We start from the raw sequence: 17,657 nt of genomic DNA, 5'->3' as shown, positions 1-17,657 counted from the left end.
CTTTTAAATCAAAGTTTATCATAGTTTTTAATTAACTAACCCAAAACAGCCCGCGGTGTTACTACGACGGCGTAAATCCGGTTTTACGGTGTTTTTCGTGTTTCCAGGTTTTAAATCATTAAGTTAGCATATCATATAGATATAGAACATGTGTTTAGTTGATTTTAAAATTCAAGTTAGAAGGATTAACTTTTGTTTGCGAACAAGTTTAGAATTAACTAAACTATGTTCTAGTGATTACAAGTTTAAACCTTCGAATAAGATAGCTTTATATGTATGAATCGAATGATGTTATGAACATCATTACTACCTTAAGTTCCTTGGATAAACCTACTGGAAAAGAGAAAAATGGATCTAGCTTCAAAGGATCCTTGGATGGCTCGAAGTTCTTGAAGCAGAATCATGACACGAAAACAAGTTCAAGTAAGATCATCACTTGAAATAAGATTGTTATAGTTATAGAAATTGAACCAAAGTTTGAATATGATTATTACCTTGTATTAGAATGATAACCTACTGTAAGAAACAAAGATTTTTTTGAGGTTGGATGATCACCTTACAAGATTGGAAGTGAGCTAGCAAACTTGAAAGTATTCTTGATTTTATGTAACTAGAACTTGTAGAATATATGAAGAACACTTAGAACTTGAAGATAGAACTTGAGAGAGATCAATTAGATGAAGAAAATTGAAGAATGAAAGTGTTTGTAGGTGTTTTTGGTCGTTGGTGTATGGATTAGATATAAAGGATATGTAATTTTGTTTTCATGTAAATAAGTCATGAATGATTACTCATATTTTTGTAATTTTATGAGATATTTCATGCTAGTTGCCAAATGATGGTTCCCACATGTGTTAGGTGACTCACATGGGCTGCTAAGAGCTGATCATTGGAGTGTATATACCAATAGTACATACATCTAAAAGCTGTGTATTGTACGAGTACGAATACGGGTGCATACGAGTAGAATTGTTGATGAAACTGAACGAGGATGTAATTGTAAGCATTTTTGTTAAGTAGAAGTATTTTGATAAGTGTATTGAAGTCTTTCAAAAGTGTATAAATACATATTAAAACACTACATGTATATACATTTTAACTGAGTCGTTAAGTCATCGTTAGTCGTTACATGTAAGTGTTGTTTTGAAACCTTTAGGTTAACGATCTTGTTAAATGTTGTTAACCCAATGTTTATAATATCAAATGAGATTTTAAATTATTATATTATCATGATATTATCATGTATGAATATCTCTTAATATGATATATATACATTAAATGTCTTTACAACGATAATCGTTACATATATGTCTCGTTTAAAAATCATTAAGTTAGTAGTCTTGTTTTTACATATGTAGTTCATTGTTAATATACTTAATGATATGTTTACTTATCATTATATCATGTTAACTATATATATCCATATATATGTCATCATATAGTTTTTACAAGTTTTAACGTTCGTGAATCACCGGTCAACTTGGGTGGTCAATTGTCTATATGAAACAAATTTCAATTAATCAAGTCTTAACAAATTTGATTGCTTAACATGTTGGAAACATTTAATCATGTAAATATCAATCTCAATTAATATATATAAACATGGAAAAGTTCGGGTCACTACAGCTGCAAGAGCTTGATCATCCATGTCAGCTTCAACGGAGAGTCCTGCTTCTGCATCCCATGTTTCCTCATTAATGGTTGCTTCGAATGTGACCTCTTTCTTCTCATCTCTTGCGGCGGGTACATTTCCTTCAAAAGTTCGCCTTCTGGGGAATCTACAATCTCGAGCAAAATGACCCTTCTTGCCACAATTGAAGCATTCACCATTCTTTCTCTTATCATTTTCCCCGTATTGTTGGCGATGATCTCTTCTTCCTTGTTGAGCTCCCCCTGAAGCGTTGCCTTTTGATTTTGGGTGACCCTTCCACCCATATGTCTTACTTTCTTTCATCGCCTCTTGTTTTCGAGATGTTGCTTTCTTCTTATTTGTGAAGAGTGCATCTTCTCCGTCTTTTATGGTTACTTCATTCATCTGCTTGGCTAATGCCTCTTGATTAGCCAATAAATTCTTCAGCTCTATTAATGATGGTTGAGTAGGCCATCCACTCACAGCGGCTATAAATCCATTATACTCGGATCTTAAGCCATGGATGATAATTCTCTTCATCCTTGCATCACTCACTTTCTCTTCAGGAGCAAGTTGAGATATCTCAGGACAAATAGATTTCACCTTGGTAAAATACTGAGAAATAGATAGACTTCCTTGTGAGATACCTGCTAGCTCATTTTCCAAGAGCTGGAGGCGTGCTTCATTCTTCTTTGAAAATAATTTTTCAAAAGTTTCCCAAACTGCCTTTGGTGTTTTCTCGTCACGGATGTGCTCCAATAGATCCTCCTCGATTGTAGTCTTTAATATAAATAAAGCCTTCCCGGCCTTGATGTTCCATTTTCTTAAGGCTTCAGCATTTTCTTTCGGTGGAGGCGTTGTGTCACTGCCAGCAACTATTTCCCATAAATCATGTCCTTGTAGGTAGGATTCTATACAAGTCCGCCAATAACCATAGTTGTGGTTATTGAGACTCTTGATTCCACTGCTCGTACTTGCAAGATCTGCCATCATGACGTCCAACGTCCAATAAACTTGGTCCCTGATCGATGAGCTTTCACAGTTCCTAACTGTGCTCCGACAGAATCTTCCTTAGAGCCTTGGTGAAAACAAGCCGATGTAAACGTCCAACGTTTACCGATTTCCTTCACTAGAAATGGTCCCAAACGACCCGCTCTGATACCAATTGTTGGAAGCTTCGACGAGCCCAACACACCACTATAGAGGATCTAGACTATACTAGACTCACTACACCAACACTTTGACGTTGGTTAGCCTTTAATTTTATAAATCCTTAGTGCACAATGTACTTAGGCGACAGTGTCGACCATATATCTTTAGGCGGTATAACCGACCATGTATTACTTAGGCGGCAGAGCCGACCATATAATAAGAACAACAAAAGTGCACTAAGAACTTAAACACAAACTAAGGCTTGATCGGGAAACTTAACAAAAACACTTATATTAAATTACAATTACAATATTACTTACAAGCCTTCTCTTCTCTACTTTCGCTAACTCACACTCTTCTTCTCTTCTTCACAACTCACTTCTTATTTCACTCTCACAACTTCACTTACTCACACCTTCATATTTATACTACTCCATGGAACATTCTAGAACCTAGATATTTCCATGGATATATAAATATCTAGATATTTCTACAACCTACAAATATCTAGATTTTTCTTTTACATTTCAATTTCTAGATTTTTCTTCTCATATTCTAATATCTAGATATTTTCTTATACATATTAATATCTAGATATTTTACATTTACTAATTCCATATTATTCTAGATTTGCATTGTATTTTAACACATTCTTAAAACCAAAAATTGTTAGAAAAATCAGAGATGGTGTAAGAAGAAAAGTCGAAGAAATATTCATCGCATCTCCTTCCATTGCAAATGAAATTACTCCCGAACTATCACCGTGTAGCCACAAATCAACAAGTGAGCTCGGATAATTCTGCAGTCCCTACTCTGACATCGGCTTCTTTAACTCTCCTATTCGTAGCTTCTTTAAATTAGGAGGCCACAATCCACATGGAAATGTATCATCCATGCTTGGACAGTGACTTATCCACATCTCTTCCAAAGACGTGAGACTTTGCAAATGCTCATAAGGAAATGACTTGAAATTCATACAACTCACGAGATGAAGAACTTTGAGAGAGGATGGGAGCTCGTGCGATGTTTTTGGAAATGTCGACGATGTCATTGAAGAACATGTGATAGATTGCATGTTGTTTTTTCCAACATCAACCTCTTTCTCTCCGATTGATACCAAATTTCTACATACAAATAGTTTCAACATTTGTAGCTTCGGAAGAAATATGCATGCCTCTGATTCTGAATCCCAAAGGTAACTCAATTCATCACAATTTTCAATCTCTAGTACTTCAACTGCCTGGAGATGTTTTAAAACTTCCCCATCAAGTTTTTTAAGGTTTTTAATACCACACATTTCCAATCTCTTAATTCCTGAAGACATGCCCACCATGGCTCTTAAACATGCCTCGGAACATCTTTTTAAAACCAAAATTTCAAGTGATGGTATCAATCCAATTGACACCTCGGTCAGTTTCTGTAAACAATTGATATGCGGAAATATTTGAATGTTTATTGATATGACTGAATTACAATTACAGAATTGATATGAACTAAAAGACTATGAACTTTTGGGACTACATTTTGAATAGATTACTTTTTACAAGAGAAAAAAACACTTCTATTTGTAGTCAAATACTAAACGGTCATGTGTTCTAAATAAGGTAAGGGGCCTATAATCTTTTTTTGGTTACTATTCAACTTTGGCTAATTGAGAGTATATATATGCTGATCTTGTATCACTAGCCGTTGGAGGTATTGTAGCCCTTTGAAGATTGTTAGTCATGTGATCTTCTATATTAGGAAGTGATGGATGGAATCTCTTCTCATTCAAAAGTCCATTTCCTCTTCAAGTATATTTGTTTTTTACTTTTATTTCTAACACTCCCCCTCAAGTTGAACAGTGAGATTTCCAATATTCAACTTGCTCAATACGTCGTTGAGGAGTCTCTCATTGACTAGTCAACCACGAGCTACTCATCATCTTTGTTCAGCCGATTCCCGACTTCAACCTCTCAGTTTTTCACCGATCATCAAGCTCCGGACATGAACCCAGTTCATTCTTGAACCTTATTTGGTTCGCCCGGAATTTTCATCTTCTCGACATGAACCCAGTCCAATCTTAGACCTTTACTGGTTCGTCAAAGAGTATTCAATTTCTAGACATGAACCAAGTCCAAGTTGGACCTTTATTGGTTCGTCTAGAAATATTCAGATTCCAAACATGAACCCAATTCATTCTTAAACCTTGTTTGGTTCGCTTGGATGTTTCAGATTTCATTTCCTGACATAAACCCAGTTCAACGTGAACCTTGTTTGGTTCGCCAAGGGATATTCAGTTTCCGAACATGAACCCAGTTCAATGTGAACCTTGTTTGGTTCGCCCAAAGTATTTAAGTTTCCCGATATGAACCCAGCTCCACTTGAACCTTGTTTGGTTCGCCAGAAGTATTTAAGTTTCCCGACATGAACCCAACTCCACTTTATCCTTGTTTGGTTCGCCCGGAGTGTCTTGCCTTTTTCCATTAGATGCTTAAACCTTGTTTGGTTCGCTTGGATGTTTCAGATTTCATTTCCTGACATAAACCCAGTTAACGTGAACCTTGTTTGGTTCGCCAAGGGATATTCAGTCTCCGGACATGAACCCAGTTCAACGTGAACCTTGTTTGATTCGCCCAAAGTATTTAAGTTTCCCGATATGAACCCAGCTCCACTTGAACCTTGTTTGGTTCGCCAGAAGTATTTAAGTTTCCCGACATGAACCCAACTCCACTTTAGCATTGTTTGGTTCGCCCGGAGTGTCTTGCCTTATTCCATTAGATGCTTCGGTAATCAACTAACGGTGACGCTAGAATCAATCTCCCCTCACCCGTGTGTTGGATCAGTACCGGAAACAATCATAAAACTAAAGATTAGTTACATTGTAATCATATTTCTTTTTCACCAACACACAATGATATTAGAATCAAACTCCCCTCATTTGTGTGTTGGAGGCTAAAAAGTTTTAAAGATTTTGAAAAACCATTTTTAAGAAAAATATTTTAACATTCAACACAATAACAATTACTAATAAAAGTCCGTTTAAAAACGTGATTTGATTTTTCATCAGTTAAAAAGAAACATTTAATAATTTTTTTTTTCATCATCATTGATTTTTCAATAAAAAAAACTTTTTTTTTTATTTCTTTTCTTGTGATCAATAATTCCTTGTGACCAAAGAAAGTTTTTTTTTTTTAATTTATTTAAAACAAAATTTGGTGACCTTTTTACTACTCTTTTTTCGGTCAAAAAACAGTGAAACACAAACAAAAAACTCACATGGTGGGTTCCACGGTTTGCAACAAGCTAAAAAAAAATCAGATTTACTTTTTTCCTTTTTTTTCAATAAATAAAACTAAAAAAAAGGTTTTTCTCGAGAATATCTTTAAAGAATCTTTTGTTGATTTCTTATTTTTTTTGACAAAAAAACTGAAAAGTTCTACATTAATGTCATTTTAAAAGCATTTTTTTTTTTTTTTTTGAAAGGCGTCATTTTAAAAGCATATTTGAGTAGAAAAATTGAAACCTTTTTCCTTTAACAAAATAAAATGGAACACTCGCAAACAAGAGTTATTATCCTTCGTTTTCTCTTTAACCAATTCACCAATAACTAATGAAATGAAATTGAAAAAAGTCAGATTTCTCAAAGTACTGACTAAAGGTTTTGAATGATCGGTTGTCCAAAAAATTTTATTTTACGAAAACATTTATTTGACCAAAAATATTGACCACTCCTTTTTATTCCTGTGACAAAAGATGAATAACTTTTAACTCCTGATGTTGACCACTCTTTTTGACTCCTCATAACTTGAAGGGTCAAAAAATGTACAGTAAAATACATCTTATTATCCCAATTCTTTTTTACATTCATCCGTCATCTGGTGGTGGTAGGTTTTATCTTTCATCTCAACTTTTTTCTTCCCCAACTGCAGTCCCTTTAAAATTATGGGTTTTCCAGGTTCATTGTACTAGGGTTGTTTTATCGATTGATTAAAGAGATGAAAGGTTTAAATATGAGAAACCCTAACCCTTTACTTCTCATCTATGATTTTCGCTATGAACACGAAATTAAAGGAAGAAGTTTGAGGAGAGAAGGGTTTGAGGTGTTAATTACAAACCCTTTACCTGATTGCGGTTTTCAGCCATGAAATGGAAGCATTATGTGGTGTCGTTGTTGGTAGCCTTCTGGTTGCCGCCGAGTACCGCTGTTGCTCCCTTCGCCGCCGTTCAGGCTGCTGATTTCTTTTCTCCTTTCGGTGCCAGGTAATCATCTATGGTCGCCGTTAACTATTTTGATGGTTGGTGGTGGTTACCGCTGTTGGTAGCCTCTTGGTTACCCACGGCTGCAAATCTCACTCTCTTTGTTCTAAAGCCGCAATATAATCACCATGGCAACCGCAACTATTATTTGTTGCTTGGTGGCCGATGATTTTGAGGCTTGATTTGAGCTACCGTCTCTTTTGACATGGTAGTTTGATTTCAAGCTAACCTTTTACCATCACTGTCTGTGACAACATGTGTTCAATGGTAAAAGGATTGAGCTTTGCAAGTGATCTTTTGATTCAAGAATCAATCACTTTTTTTTTTTCACGTAATCTGCTCAATTGAGCATGATAATTTTATAACGGGTTTGATTTGTGCTACCGTCTACGGACATGGCAGCCAGCTTTTGGTAGATGATTGAAGCTAAATACGAGTGTCTTGATCCAAGATCGACACCGTTAGCTCTGATACCATGTAAACAATTGATATGCGGAAATATTTGAATGTTTATTGATATGACTGAATTACAATTACAGAATTGATATGAACTAAAAGACTGAACTTTTGGGACTACATTTTGAATAGATTACTTTTTACAAGAGAAAAAAACACTTCTATTTGTAGTCAAATACTAAACGGTCATGTGTTCTAAATAAGGTAAGGGGCCTATAATCTTTTTTTGGTTACTATTCAACTTTGGCTAATTGAGAGTATATATATGCTGATCTTGTATCACTAGCCGTTGGAGGTATTGTAGCCCTTTGAAGATTGTTAGTCATGTGATCTTCTATATTAGGAAGTGATGGATGGAATCTCTTCTCATTCAAAAGTCCATTTCCTCTTCAAGTATATTTGTTTTTTACTTTTATTTCTAACAGTTTCGGACAATTTTCTATACGAATTTCACGAAGTCGGGGAAATGAACCACTATTTTTTTTTAATGTCACCTTCACAAGTTGACCATATCTCCAAGTTTTCCATCTCATAAACTTTCAAGTATACTAATGATGGAAATGAGATGCTATTAAATTGTGTACAATTTTTGCACCCTTCTATTGTAAGCTCCATTAACTTATCAAATGATAGATCTTCAAACCAACTAGGAAATTTCATTCCCCCATAATGCAAAATCTTCAATTTGTTCAACTTATTGGGAGGCCTTAACCTTTGAGTTACTTCATATTCTACCTTCGAATTCCGAGAATCATCAAATACATCACTCCATTCCATATCCAAACTAACAAGACCCTTCTTTTCTTGTAAGTTGGCATCATTTGCTTGTTTTGGATCTGTCACCTTTTCCAATCCTTTAATGGAGAGTTGACCTCGAAGACTCAATAGGTCTTTAAGGTCGGATACCTTAAAACCATTAGCTCCTTCGATAATAACCTTGCATAGAGTTTGTAGACTGGTTAACCCTCCAATCCCCAAGGGTGTCTTGTTTAATGATGGAGTATCACTCATGTCAAGATGTCTCAGATTTATTAACTTAGCAAAACTGACCGGCAAGCTAAATAAATCTTCACACCCACGAACCAACAAGCTTTGTAGATTATAAAGCTCACTGACCTCTTCCGGTACTTGTTTGATAATTGTTCTCGAAAAATTGAGATACCGCAAATGCTTGAGACCACCAATGGATTGTGGTACATTTGTGATTGAATTATGAGTTAAGCTTAGCACCCTTAGGAGCTGTAATTGGGGAAGCAATTCCACAAGAACATGGTCCAATACATCAAAGATTGTCCAATATGATGTTTGACCAACTGACACCGGTAAGAACGTCCGCAAGCGTCTTGATCTACGCAATTCCTTCAACTTTTTATACTCTGCGTGTGGTTCACTTAAGAATGTGAGTGACGGAACTTCTCAAAAGCTTCGTCCCTACCATTTACATCCTTCTTATAGTCCAACATAAAGAAACACTCTCCCGCAACACTTACGGCCAAGTCATTCATCAAGTCATGCATTATGTATTCTGATTTGTCATCCGTTGACTGTTGAAAAAACGACCTTAACCGTAAGTCTTCAAAATATTGGCGACCTAGACTCTCCATTGTGTTACTGCCCTTTGATTGGGACAAAAACCCTTCTGCCATCCACAATAAAATTAGTTCATCCTTGTTGAACAAGTAGTCTTTTGGAAAAAAAGAGCAATAGACAAAGAGTTGTTTCAGATGTAAAGGAAGGTCATAATAGCTCAACTTTAGAGCCGGAAGAATACCCCTTCCATCATCTATATCCCATATCTCGCTATTCAACAATTCCTCCCATTCATCATCATTTGTTCCTTTTATCTTCAAGACTCTCCCAAGCGTTACCAAAAGCCAGTGGCAAACCATGACATTTCTTAATTATACCTTGAGCAATTACTTTTAATGACGAGTATTTGTCAAAATTCTCTTCATTCAGTGCGTTATAAGCAAATAACGACAGAGCTATTTCCTCAGACAAAACCTTGAGATTATAAGGTTGAACAGAGTCCATCACTAAAGCAACTTTGTTGTTGCGGGTGGTGACGATGATTTTACTTCCATGCGACCCGACAACAAAAGGGCTTTTAAGGAGTTCCCATTGATTGCGGTCTTCGTTCCAAACATCGTCTAAAACAACTAGAAATCTCTTTTTTGATAGCTTTTCTTTCAAAGCCACATGAAGCAGGTCGAGACTTGCAAAATCTTGGTTGTATCCAGCTACCGCTTGAAAAATAGCCTTGCTGATATTGAATATGTCAAACTCATCCGATACACAAACCCACGCCCTTAGTTCAAAGTGATCTTTAATTTTCTCATCATTGTACAAAATTTTTGCAAGAGTTGTTTTCCCAATCCCACCCAAACCAACAATCGACATAACATTGACACTCTGATTGCAAAATTTGTCCGCCAACAACTTCTCGAGCAATTCCTGTTTATCCCCTTCCCGACCCAATACTGTGGACTCATCAACTAATGAAGTTTGTTGGAACTGTTCATTTGTTCTGTTTGATTTAATGTCAGCTTTCAAATTGACATCTAGACCCAGACTATTTTTCTGCTCGGCAAGATCGTTTAATCTACTACTAATTTCATCAAGATTAGAACTCATCTTACGACCATACTTCATGTTATGAGGAGTGTAATTCGTACAACAAATTGGTATAATCTTTTTCAATACCTTATTTGTGCTGCTGATTCCATGGGGTTCTTCATTCAACTTTCTTCGAATAGTTTCTGTGGCCATATCATCGAGTACATCATCTATGTCGTAAGCCAAGTGTTTGAGCTCATTTAACCATAATTCAACAGCTCTTTGTGTGATATGCTTCTGTTCGGCGTCAGCTAGCACAGCTTGGATCATGGGCAAAGTATTCTTCCATTTTTTCAGATGAGAATCGATTCCTTCAGATCGAGCCAACTTCATCAAGTCACCAGAAATCAGCTTTTCAATTAGCACAGTTATGGCAGCAGTAGCAACAATTTCAGCCATTTGAATTTGTAAAATAAATTGTAGAAGTATTGTTTGTAAGGTGTTTATTATTTATTTTTTTTCTTTTTTGCTATTATTTCAAAAGATGAGAATTTGATGATGGAAAAGATAGAGATACACGACTGCAATATTAGCCCCTTTGGAAATTTCTATGTTATTTCTATAGTCAAATTTGGAGTGCCACAAGTCTTCGTGTCTTTGTCCAGAATTACTTTCCACTTGTATAATCCAATATTTAGTGGATTATTATATATATATAATATATATAATATAAAAAATATATAAAGGGAAAAGTGAATATGATGCTGTTGTGCATATAAGTTTATATGACAAATACCTCAAATTTTCATGATTTTGATGTTGTTTTTGTATAATAAGTTTTGAAATACGTTATTGAATCTACAACAAACAAAAGATTACATTTTGTTGTTAGTTCTTTTCGCAAATTTCATCAAATATAGATGACATATTGTTCCACATGAACAATTGCATATTAATAGTGTTTGAGCACTACTCATGCAAAACATGAATTAATTCGAATTTCGTTGCTTCAAATCAATATATAATCATATAAAATGTTGTAAAATAGTTAAAATGTAGTTTAGTTTACAAAAAAAATATCAAAATCATGAGAATTTATGGTGTTTGTCATATAAGTTTATATTATAACAGCACCATATTCACTTCCCCCATATATAAATAGTGATAGGATCAAGGGGGAAGTAATCAATCGGGAGAAAGCGGGGAGAAGCAAAAAAAAAATTTCATTTTTTGAAAAAACTTTGTTCACGAACATTATAGATTGGAAGAAAATATGAACATTTAATAAAGACACTTTGTGAATGTTTTTGTTTTGGCGGAAAACGCTCGAAGAAGTAATATATAACAATTATCGTGTTTTTCGAGCGTATGTCGAGGTTTTAGATATTAGGGTTTGGATATTAGGGTTTATAGGGTTTAGATATTAGGGTTTAGAAATTTAAGGTTTATGGTTTAGATTTAGGGTTTAGATTTAGGATTTAGATTGAGTTTTCAACACGAACGGTTTAGAATTTAGGGTTTAGGGTTTAGGGTTTGGGGTTTTGAGTTTAGGGACTAAACCCAAAACACCAAACCCTAAACCCTAAACTCTAAATCGGGCTAAATTTTACTTCACAAAACATGAAGAAAAAAAAAACGTTAACATTCTTCACGATCAATATTATCTTGAATGTTATTTTTGTCGATCGTTTTCCCGCCTAAATAATAACATTCATCACGAAGTGTTTTTTTTAAATGTTCATATTTTCGTGTGATCTTGATGCCTGAAAAAAAAAAATCCAAAAAAAAGAAAAAAAAATTTGCTTCCCCCCGATTGGTTACTTCCCATTGATCCTGCCCCAATATAAATATATAAATATAAATATACAAAGCTTTTCATAATACCATAGTAATGAGAAAAAAATCTACAACCATTATTCAAATGGCTTCAGGGGCTAAGGCTACTGTAAGCCTCTTAAGTTATAATTGATAGTGCTCCAAATGAACATATATTTAGGCACAATATCCTTCCAATATGTAAAGCTTTTAGTTGTAATTGTTCTATTTTTATGTAATATTCGTTTAAATAAATAAGTGCGAAGACAAAAGAAGAAAACGACGATTTAAAGACGCAAATGACCAAAAAGCTCAAATGTACAAGATATAATTCAAGTGGTTCAATTTAATGATGAGAAACGTCTAAAAATTACAAGAGTGCAAGCCGCGAAACACAAAGTACAAGATATCTCCGCGTACGAAAGGACGTTCGAAAATCCGGAACCGGGACCTGAGCCAACTATCAACGCGCGACGCAACGGACCTAAAATTACAAGTCAACTATGTACAAGAATATATATATATATATATATATATATATATATATATATATATATATATATATATATATATATATATATATATATATATATATAAAACGTCGGCAAACTAGAAAACAAAGTGATTGAGCTGGATCCAGATGGCCATGCGATCGCATGGCCTACTGGCTGCCTTATTCCCACGCGATCGCATGGCAGGGAAATGGTGGCCAAGTCTATAAATTCAGCATTTTTCGGACGAGTTTTACACATCTTTTTCTTTTCCTTCCTCTGATGAATGTAATATATATTTATATTTATAATATTAAGTTTAAATTAAGTTTAATAATAATTGGGTTATTGAAAGAAATATTTTAAGGTTTTGTAAGACGGAACTCTGTCCGGGTAATGCTACGCAATTAATCATCACTGTAAGCTATGTTCTTCCTTTTTAATTTAATATCTCGTAACTAAGTTATTATTATGCTTATTTGAGCCAAAGTAATCGTGATGTTAGACTAAATATTAAGACGGGGTTATTAGATTTTGTACCATAATTAAGGTTTGGACAAAAGACCGACACTTGTGGACATTGGACTATTGACTATTAATAGATAGGGGTATTGTCTAATCGAATGACAACTCATTGGAACCTGTCGAACCTATCTTCAAATTAGTTAATCTAATAATTATTAAAATGATTATGTATGTCCTATTTAGTGACGTTTATATGACATCTTTTACGATCATTTAATTAATTATTCGGGTTGGGTAATTGATTATGCATTCTGATCAAGTGGGTAAATTAATATTCATATCTCATTAAAACATGGGTGGATTACATACAAGGATAATTGGTGTAATTGTTAACAAAGTATTAAAACCTTGGATTACACACAGTCGATAACCTGGTGTAATTATTAACAAAATATTAAAACCTTGTTACAGTTCGAATCCCTAATTAGTTGAAATATTTAACTTCGGGAATAAGGTTAATTTGACGAGCATTTTATAATTATGACCGATGGACTATTATGGACAAAAACTAGATAGGTATCAAATAAGCCAGGACAAAGGACAATTAACCCGGGTAACAATTAATTAAAATCAAAACGTCAAACATCATGATTACGGAAATTTAAATAAGCATAATACTTTTATTTCATATTTCATCGTACCTTTATTTACTGTCATTTTAATTACTGCAATTTACTTTATCGCAATTTAAATTCTGTCATTTATATTATCGTCATTTATCTTTACGCTTTATTTAAAATTGACAAACCGGTCATTAAACGGTAAAACCCCCCTTTTATAATAATAATAATAATACTTATATATATATATATATATATATATATATATATATATATATATATATATATATATATATATATATATATATATATATATATATATATATAGTTTAAAATATATAGCGTTAAACTCAGCTAGCTCCCTGTGGAATGAACCGGACTTACTAAAAACTACACTACTCTACGATTAGGTACACTGCCTATAAGTGTTGTAGCAAGGTTTAGGTATATCCCATTCTATAAATAAATAAATAACTTGTGTAAAATTGTATCGTATTTAATAATATTTCGTAGCAAAAATAATACTATTTCGTACTACACCTCGCACACATCAAGTTTTTAGCGTCGCTGCCGGGGACTCGGCGAAACACTATATTTTTACGCTATATTTTTTTATCTCTAATTTTGTAAAAATATTTTGTAAAAATATTTTGTATAAAAACATATAGAAAAATAAAAAATAAAAAAAATTACTATATATATATATATATATATATATATATATATATATATATATATATATATATATATATATATATATATATATATATATATATATATATATATATATATATATATATATATATTTTTTTAATATATATAAAATTAAAAAATATTTTTATTTTTAGAATTTTAAATATAAGTTTTCTTTATATTTTGTATAAATATTTTATATAAATATAAATCAAAAAATATAAAAATCAAATAAAAATAAATAAATTAAAAACGGGCCGAGTCAGTTTAAAAAGCCCGAATCAGTTATGTATTATTGGGTCATGCGATCGCATGAGCCCAAAGCCTAATATTCATGCGATCGCATGATCGTCTGACAGGCTGATCCTTTGACGCATTAATTACAGCTGTAGGGTTTTTATAATTATTATTATTTAATTTAATTAGGGTTTGTATTAATTAATATATTTATATCTTGTTTTATTATTATTTGTAATTTAAAGTTTATTTATTTGTACTTATTATATAGAAAAATATAAAAATAATATTTTTATATAAAATCTTATTTTTTTATCATTTTTATTTTATATCTTTTAGAGTATGTATCTTTTTATCGTATCGTTCGTAATTAGGTTAAGATAGTTTTTGCCGTAGTTATTTTCACTTCTAGATTTTTAGGCTTTGCCGTAAAATCCCTTAAGTACTTTTTCTTTAGATTAAGATTTAGGTACTTTAGAATTTTGCGACGCCGTGTTAAAATTTTAGTATCCTTTTAAGTTATTGCTGTTTTGGATATAGAATTCCTTTAAGTTTTATTTCCTTTAGACGCAACTTTTAATATTTAGTTTTTAGACTTTTGAGTTTCGACGCTTTACTTTCTTATTATTATTTTTTTCGACTTTTTATTTTTCGACGTTTTTCGACGCACTCTTTTTCTTTCTTATTTCTCGATGCTCTAGTTTTTAGGACATAGAATTTTCTTTATCTTCTTTAAACTTCGACGAGAAAAATTATTTTAAGCGGTTAAATTGATAGACATCCAAAATTTTCTGGTTCGTAGTAATAGTGGGATTTGTTAGTGGCGAGTTGTTGGCTTCCGATTTAAAGGGTCCTGGCTACCTGCTGCATCTATTGGCTATTCGAAACGTGGGCAAAATCAGAAAAGTCTATTAATTGGATAGCTTATATAATTTTTTTTTATCTTTTATAACTAATAGGATATTCTGTGAATGCACCGAGCAAAACGTTCACCACCTGTAACTCGATCAAGACATCTAGCCAACATTGTCGCCGTTGATTTTTCTTTAGAATCGTTATCTAGTCGACCAAGTACTCCAATTCAAATTTCCGATAATCCATTTTTTGAACCCGACTTCATAATTAAGAACCCGGAGGATATTCAAGGACAATTCCAAGATCCAGAACCACTAATCATTCCTCCTGAACCACAACCCGTTAAATCAGAATCCTCCAGTGATTCGTATTCAACAAATTCAATTATGGAAGTAACTGAACCTCTAAGTATGGAAGACCGAATGAGAGCCACACGCACGGGCCAAGGTCATGCCATTATTAAGCCAGACATTAATGCGCCAGATTATGAAATCAAAGGACAAATCCTACACATGGTAACTAATCAATGACAATATAGTGGTACGCTAAACGAATATCCAAACGAACATCTTCGAACCTTTAATAGGATCTGTACTCTATTCAAAATCAGAGAAGTTGAGGATGAACATATCTATCTCATGTTATTTCCCTGGACTTTAAAGGGAAAAGCCAAAGATTGGTTAGAATCGTTACCTGAAGGGGCGATTGACACATGGGATGTCTTAGTTGAGAAATTTCTTAAAAGATTCTTTCCGGCATCTAAAGCCGTGAGACTTCAAGGAGAAATTGTTATGTTCGCGCAAAAGTCAAATGAAACATTATATGAGGCGTGGACAAGATTCGGAAAGTTGTTGAGAGGATGTCCTCAACATGGTTTAGACACTTATCAAATAGTACAAATATTCTATCAAGGATGCGACATTACTACAAGAAAAGACATCGACATAGCAGGTGGTGGTTTCATTATGAAGAAAACCGCAACCGAAGCTCACAAAATTATTGATAACACAGCCTCCCACTCACATGAGTGGCACCAGGAAAAAGATATCTTTCGTTCATCTAAAGCGGCTAGAGCCGATTCTAGCCATGACTTTGATTCCGTTTCCGCAAAAATAGATGCTTTCGAGAGACGAATGGAAAGGATGACTAAAGATATTCACGCAATACGAATCAGTTGTGAGCAATGCGGTGGACCACACTTAACGAAAGATTGTCACATTGAGCAAACGACGAAACAACGTGAGAATGTTTCCTACATGAACCAAAGGCATGGAAATAATTATCAAAATAATTATCAACCTCCAAGGCCAAACTTCAATCGAAATCAAAACATTCTTTACAATCCAAATGGACCTAACAATAACTCGTACAACCAACAAGGTCCGAATAACCAACCAACTCAAAACAACACTTTCAATCAACAAAAACCTAGCTTGTATAAACCACCACAACAAACCGAAGAGAAAAAGTCAAATCTGGAAGAAATGATGGCAAAGCTAATGGAATCTGAAACACAATTTATTACATCTCAAACCCAAACAAATGAGAGGTTTGATCAGTCATTAAGAACTCAACAAGCTTCCATTTTGAATCTAGAAAAATACGTAGGTACTCTTGCTAGCATGATGAGTGAGAGGGAACAAGAAAAGCTACCAAGTAATACTGAAGTAAATTTTTGGAATGAGAATGTTAATATGGTTTCAACAAATTCTGAAAAACCAGCATCAGAAGATGGGAAGGTTTTTGATGTAAGTAACAATGAAAAGGTTACAACACCACCACCACCCGAGTATGTAAAGCCAGTGATGGCACCATACAGACCACCCATCCTATTTCCAAGAAAAGGAGTTGAGTATGAGCAAGAAATAGGTAATAAAGTTTGTGATACTTCTGGAAAGAAGAAGAAGAATAAGAAAGTACAAGAAACAAAAACCGTAAAGATAAACCCGGTGAAGACAGTTCCACCAAAACTTACACCCAAGTTGGGTGATCCAGGTAAATTTATTGTTTCTTGTCTACTTAGTGATTGTGTCATGTATGATGCACTAGCAGTTTTAGGTGCGAGTGTGAGTGTTATGCCTCTTTCATTATATAAGATATTAGGTGTAGGTGAGTTAAGTCCAACGGAGATGAGTGTTCGACTCTTTGATCAAACCATTAGGCACCCAGTTGGAATTGCTGACAACCTACCCGTTCAAGTGGGTAATTTAACCTTTCTAGTCGAATTTATTATCATTGACATAGAAGAGGACCCAAACATTCCTCTAATTTTAGGTCGACCATTCTTAGCGTCCACCGGGGCGTTATTTGATGTAAGAGATGGTAGAATGACACTTAGTAATGATGAAAAATCGATCACCTTTGTGAGTTGAAAGTCTAAATCTCCACCAACCAAAACCGTTGAACCAACAAAAACGATTGGTAAGAACCATGTTGTTTTACCAACTC

At 33.9% G+C, this 17,657-nt stretch overlaps 1 non-coding gene and 1 pseudogene across 1 annotated transcript; both read right to left on the bottom strand.

The window, feature by feature from the left end:
- Positions 1–3,401: 3,401 nt before the first annotated feature.
- LOC139875714 (putative disease resistance RPP13-like protein 1) lies at positions 3,402–10,579 on the bottom strand (annotated as a pseudogene).
- Positions 10,580–15,979: 5,400 nt separating this feature from the next.
- On the bottom strand, positions 15,980–16,086 carry LOC139878979 (small nucleolar RNA R71). Its single transcript, XR_011769837.1, has one exon. It is a non-coding gene; the product is annotated as a small nucleolar RNA R71 (small nucleolar RNA).
- Positions 16,087–17,657: the final 1,571 nt, after the last annotated feature.

The sequence above is a fragment of the Rutidosis leptorrhynchoides genome, chromosome 11 (genome assembly GCF_046630445.1).
Source record: "Rutidosis leptorrhynchoides isolate AG116_Rl617_1_P2 chromosome 11, CSIRO_AGI_Rlap_v1, whole genome shotgun sequence".
Classification (NCBI taxonomy): Eukaryota; Viridiplantae; Streptophyta; class Magnoliopsida; order Asterales; family Asteraceae; genus Rutidosis; species Rutidosis leptorrhynchoides.
This window is presented reverse-complemented; position numbering and strand designations above follow the sequence as displayed.